This window comes from Triticum aestivum, chromosome 7A (genome assembly GCF_018294505.1).
Source record: "Triticum aestivum cultivar Chinese Spring chromosome 7A, IWGSC CS RefSeq v2.1, whole genome shotgun sequence".
NCBI classification, from domain to species: domain Eukaryota; kingdom Viridiplantae; phylum Streptophyta; class Magnoliopsida; order Poales; family Poaceae; genus Triticum; species Triticum aestivum.
Genome location: NC_057812.1, coordinates 661,987,530 through 661,993,529, shown reverse-complemented (window position 1 = coordinate 661,993,529; position 6,000 = coordinate 661,987,530).

Below are 6,000 nucleotides of genomic sequence, written 5' to 3'. Positions count from 1 at the left end.
GCTGATTTGTTGCCAATCGGGGAGGAGGAGTATAAGCTGAGAAGATTGCACGGCGTGCTAATTGATCAAATAACTTTTGTTTCCTTTTGAAGAATCAATCAACCTATTACAGGCTAATCAATCGACCTATATACGGAAACCAATCAATCGGGGGCCCGGGGCGGCCGCCCCCCCTGCCCCCCCTCAGGGCCGGCCCTGCGCTTGTTGGGAGGCAACCTAATTTTATTTTTATTACTTGCTTTTTGTTCCTGTTTAGTAATAAATAATTCATCTAACCTCTGTTTAGATGTGGTTTTATACTTTTAATTAGTGTTTGTGCCAAGTAGAACCTTTGGGAAGACTTGGGGAAAGTCTTGTTGTTCATGCTGTAAAAAACAGAAACTTTAGCGCTCACGAGAATTGCTGCCATTTTTATTTGGAGGGTGCTATTTAGTTAATTATTTTTGAAGATGATTAATAGATAAATTCCTCACGTCCAGCAACTTATTTCAGAATTTTATGAGTTCTAGAAGTATACGTTTGATCCAGATTACTACAGACTGTTCTGTTTTTGACAGATTCTGTTTTCTATGTGTTGTTTGCTTATTTTGATGAATCTACGGCTAGTAAAATAGTTTATAAACCATAGATAAGTTGGAATACAGTAAGTTTAACACCAATATAAATAAAGAATGAGTTCATTACAGTGCCTTGAAGTGGTGATTTATTTTCTTATACTAACGGAGCTTACGAGTTTTCTGTTAAGTTTTGTGTTGTGAAGTTTTCAAGTTTTGGATAAGGATTTGATGGACTATGGAATAAGGAGTGGCAAGAGCCTAAGCTTGGGGATGCCCAAGGCACCCCAAGGTAATATTTAAGGACAACCAAGCGTCTAAGCTTGGGGATGCCTCGGATGGCATTCCCTCTTTCGTCTTCGTTCATCGGTAACTTTACTTGGAGCTATATTTTTATTCGCCGCATGATATTTGTTTTGCTTGGAGTGTCAATTTATTTTGTTAGTATTTGCTTGCTTTTATTTAGAACAATTTTTTGCATCGTTTATTTCAATAAAAGTGGCATTGATAGCCTTTACTATGCCTATGTTACAAGTATACATGTTGCTGTTTGAAAACAGAAAGTTTACCGTTGTTGTAATAATTCCCTAGAAAAGTCAGAATGTGATAAAATATTGAAACCTTTTGCATATTAAGCTCTGATAAATTTACTACAGTGGTAATTTTCTTTCATAATTTTTGGAGCTAGGGAAGTATGGATGTTTCTGTGTTCTTTACAGACTATCCTGTTTAGGCAGATTGCTGTTATGTTTGCATTGTTTGCATATGTTTGCTTCTTTTATGATTCTATTTGAGGATAGGACTATTAAATATGCAGAGGCATTTAGTATGCAATGTTGAATAATAATTTTAATTTGCTACAGTAGAGTATGATAAGGTTTTTGCAATGGTTTATACTAACTTATCTCACGAGTCCTTGTTGAGTTTTGTGTGGATGAAGCTTTTGAGATTTAGGGAGACCGTGATATGAGAGGAATTAAGGAGACGCAAAAGTTCAAGCTTGGGGATGCCCAAGGCATTCCAATATAATATTTCAAGAAGTCTCAAGCGTCTAACCTTGGGGATGCCCCGATTGGCATCCCACCTTTCTTCTTCAACAACTATCGGTTAGTATCGGTTGATCCTAAGTTTTTGCTTCTTCACATGATGTTTGCTATTCTTAGAATGTCATTTCATTTTGTTTTGCTTGTTGTTTGAATAAAATACAAAGATCTGAAATTCTTAAATGTTAGAGAGTCTTCTTATAGTTGCATAATTATTCAACTAGTCATTGATCTTGACTTATATCTTTCGGAGTAGTTTGTCATTTGCTCTAGTACTTCACTTATATATTTTAGAGCATGGTGGTAGTTTTATTTTAAAATAAATAGATGAACTCTCATGCTTCACTTAGATTATTTTGAGAGTCTTAAAAAGCATGGTAATTTGCTTAAAATCCAAATGTGCTAGGTATACAAGATTAATAATAAAACTTTCTTATGAGTGTATTGAATACTAAGAGAAGTTTGATGCTTGATGATTGTTTTGAGGTATGGAGGTAATAATATCAAAGTCGTGCTAGTTGAGTAGTTGTGAATTTGAGGAATACTTGTGTTGAAGTTTGTAAGTCCCGTAGCATGCACGTATGGTAAACATTATGTAACAAATTTGAAACATGAGGTGTTATTTGATTGTCCTCCTTATGAGGGGCGGTCGGGGACGAGCGATGGTCTTTTCCTACCAATCTACCCCCCTAGGAGCATGCGCATAGTGCCGAGGTTTTTGATGACTTGTAGATTTTTGCAATAAGTATGTGAGTTCTTTATGACTAATGTTGAGTCCATGGATTATACGCACTCTCATCCTTCCATCCTTGCTAGCCTCTTCGGTACCGTGCATTGCCCTTTCTCATATTGAGAGTTGGTGCAAACTTTGCGGGTGTATCCAAACCCCGTGATATGATACGCTCTTTCACACATAAACCTCCTTATATCTTCCTCAAAACAGCCACCATACCTACCTATTATGGCATTTCCATAACCATTCCGAGATATATTGCCATGCAACTTTCCACCATTCCGTTTATTATGACACGCATCATCATTGTCATATTGCTTTGCATGATCATGTAGTTGACATCATATTTGTGGCAAATCCACCGTTCATAATTCTTTCATACATGTCACACTTGATTCATCGCAATCCCGATACACCGCCGGAGGCATACATATAGAGTAATACTTTGTTCTAGTATCGAGTTGTAATCATTGAGTTGTAAATAAATAGAAGTGTGATGATCATTATTCAATAGAGCATTGTCCCAAAAAGGCCAAAGAAAAAAAGTAAGGCCAAAAAAAAGAAAAAAAAAGAAAAAAAAGAAAGGCCAAATAAAAAAAGAAAGGCCAAATAAAAAAAGAGACAATGCTACTATCCTTTTTCCACACTTGTGCTTCAAAGTAGCACCATGATCTTTATGATAGAGAGTCTCTTGTTTTGTCAGTTTCATATACTAGTAGGAATTTTTCATTATAGAACTTGGCTTGTATATTCCAACAATGGGCCTCCTCAAGTGACCTAGGTCTTCGTGAACAAGCAAGTTGGATGCACACCCACTAGTTTCTTTTGTTGAGCTTTTATACATTTATAGCTCTAGTGCATCTGTTGCATGGCAATCCCTACTCCTTGCATTAACATCAATCGGTGGACATCTCCATAGCCCATTGATTAGCCTCGTTGATGTGAGACTTTATCCTTTTTTGTCTTCTCCACATAACCCCCTCATTATTCTATTCCACCCATAGTGCTATATCCATGGCTCGCGCTCATGTATTGCGTGGAGGTTTATGAGTTTGAGATTACTAAAGTATGAAACAATTGCTTGGCTTGTCATCGGGGTTGTGCATGATGAGAGCATTCTTGTGTGACGAAAATGGAGCATGACTAAACTATATGATTTTGTAGGGATGAACTTTCTTTGGCCATGTTATTTTGAGAAGACATAATTGTTTAGTTAGTATGCTTGAAGTATTATCATTTTTATGTCAATATAAACTTTTGTCTTGAATCTTTCGGATCTGAATATTCATGCAACAATTAATAAGAATCACATTGAAATTATGCCAAGTAGCACTCCGCATCAAAAATTCTTTCTTTTATCATTTACCTACTCGAGGACGAGCAGGAATTAAGCTTGGGGATGCTGATACATCTCCAACGTATCTATAATTTTTGATTGCTCCATGCTATATTATCTACTGTTTTGAATGTTTATGGGCTTTATTATACACTTTTATATCATTTTTGGGACTAACCTATTAACCCAGAGCCCTGTGCTAGTTTCTGTTTTTACCCTGTTTTAGGGTTTCGAAGAAAAGGAAAATCATACTGAGTCCAATTGACCTGAAACTTCACGGAACTCTTTTTTGGAAGGAAAGAAGCCCAGAAGACTTGGAGTGCACGTCAGGGGATCTGCGAGGAGGTCACGAGGCAGGGGGGCGCGCCCACCCCCCTGGGCATACCCTCCACCCTCGTGAGCCCCTCGTGGCCCCCCTAACGTACTTCTTCCACCTATATATCTCCATATACCCTAAAAACATCCGTGAGCACAATAGATCAGGAGTTCCGTTGCCAGAAGCCCCCGTAGCCACCGAAAACCAATCTAGACCCGTTCCGGCACCCTGTCGGAGGGGGCAATCCCTCTTCGGTGGCCATCTTCATCATCCCGGTGCTCTCCATGACGAGGAGGGAGTAGTTCTCCCTCGGGGCTGAGGGTATGTACCAGTAGCTATGTGTTTGCTCTCTCTCTCTCTCTCTCTCTCTCTCTCTCGTGTTCTTGATTTGGCACGATCTTGATGTATCGCGAGCTTTGCTATTATAGTTGGATCTTATGTTTCTCCTCCCCCTCTTCTCTCTTGTAATGAATTGAGTTTCCCCTTTGAAGTAATTTTATCGGATTGAGTCTTTAAAGATTTGAGAACACTTGATGTATGTCCTGCCGTGCATATCCGTGGTGACAATGGGATATCACGTGATTCACTTGATGTATGTTTTGGTGATCAACTTACGGGTTCCGCCCATGAACCTATGCATAGGGGTTGGCACATGTTTTCGTCGTGATTCTCCGGTAGAAACTTTGGGGCACTCTTTGAGGTTCTATGTGTTGGTTGAATAGATGAATCTGAGATTGTGTGATGCATATCGTATAATCATACCCACGGATACTTGAGGTGACATTGGAGTATCTAGGTGACATTAGGGTTTTGGTTGATTTGTGTCTTAAGGTGTTATTCTAGTACGAACTCTATGGCTGTTTGTGACACTTATAGTAATAGCCCAAACGGATTGATTGGAAAGAATAACTTTGAGGTGGTTTCGTACCCTACCATAATCTCTTCGTTCGCTCTCTGCTATTAGTGACTTTGGAGTGACTCTTTGTTGCATGTTGAGGGATAGTTATGTGATCCAATTATGATATTATTATTGTTGAGGGAACTTACACTAGCGAAAGTATGAACCCTAGGCTTTATCATTGCAATACCATTTACGCTCACTTTTATCACTTGCTACCTTGCTGTTTTTATTATTTCAGATTACAAATACCTTTATCTACTATCAATATACCACTTGTTTCACCATCTCTTCGTCGAACTAGTGCACCTATACAATTTACCATTGTATTAGGTGTGTTGGGGACACAAGAGACTCTTTGTTATTTGGTTGCAGGGTTGCTTGAGAGAGACCATCTTCATCCTACGCCTCCTACGGATTGATAAACCGTAGGTCATCCATTTAAGGGAAATTTGCTACTGTCCTACAAACCTCTGCACTTGGAGGCCCAACAACGTCTACAAGAAGAAGGTTGTGTAGTAGACATCATACCGCATCACCATGACTTGCACCAGCACCACCATCTCCTTGGTCTCATCGTGGATCAGCAGCGGCGATCACTGGGATCATGTCGCAAATCCTCGCAAAAAACACGAGAATGAAACGATTTGACCAATATCGGTAAACTCGTGCTTGCGTAGCGCACGAGCATCCACCACCCCTACTCGTCGCGTTGAAGAGGACGAGGCGGAGCGCCTCCCGGCGGAGGAAGAGCTCGTCATCGTCGAAGGTAATGAGACAGGCGCATTCGAAGTCCGACGCGTAAGTCACGCGCCACCGGACGTTGTTCGCCATCCTTCAGGTGATAAGCAAGCTGCCTCAACGATCGATCTGCTAACAATCGACTTCGCCACGCCACCTGTGTCGAAAACGATAGCCTTTCATAAGATCACATACATTTAATAATTGTCCCAACACATAGGTTTTCTTGAACAATGTGTTTGAGCTTGTCTTTCATAAGATCCCTTATTTCTCGAATGCTTGCGGCCATATAAACGGCCGAACGGATCTTTCTCGAGCTTTTTGACCTTTTCTTCTCTACATAAAGATGTTGTGCTCCTCATCCACGGCAGGGGCTCTT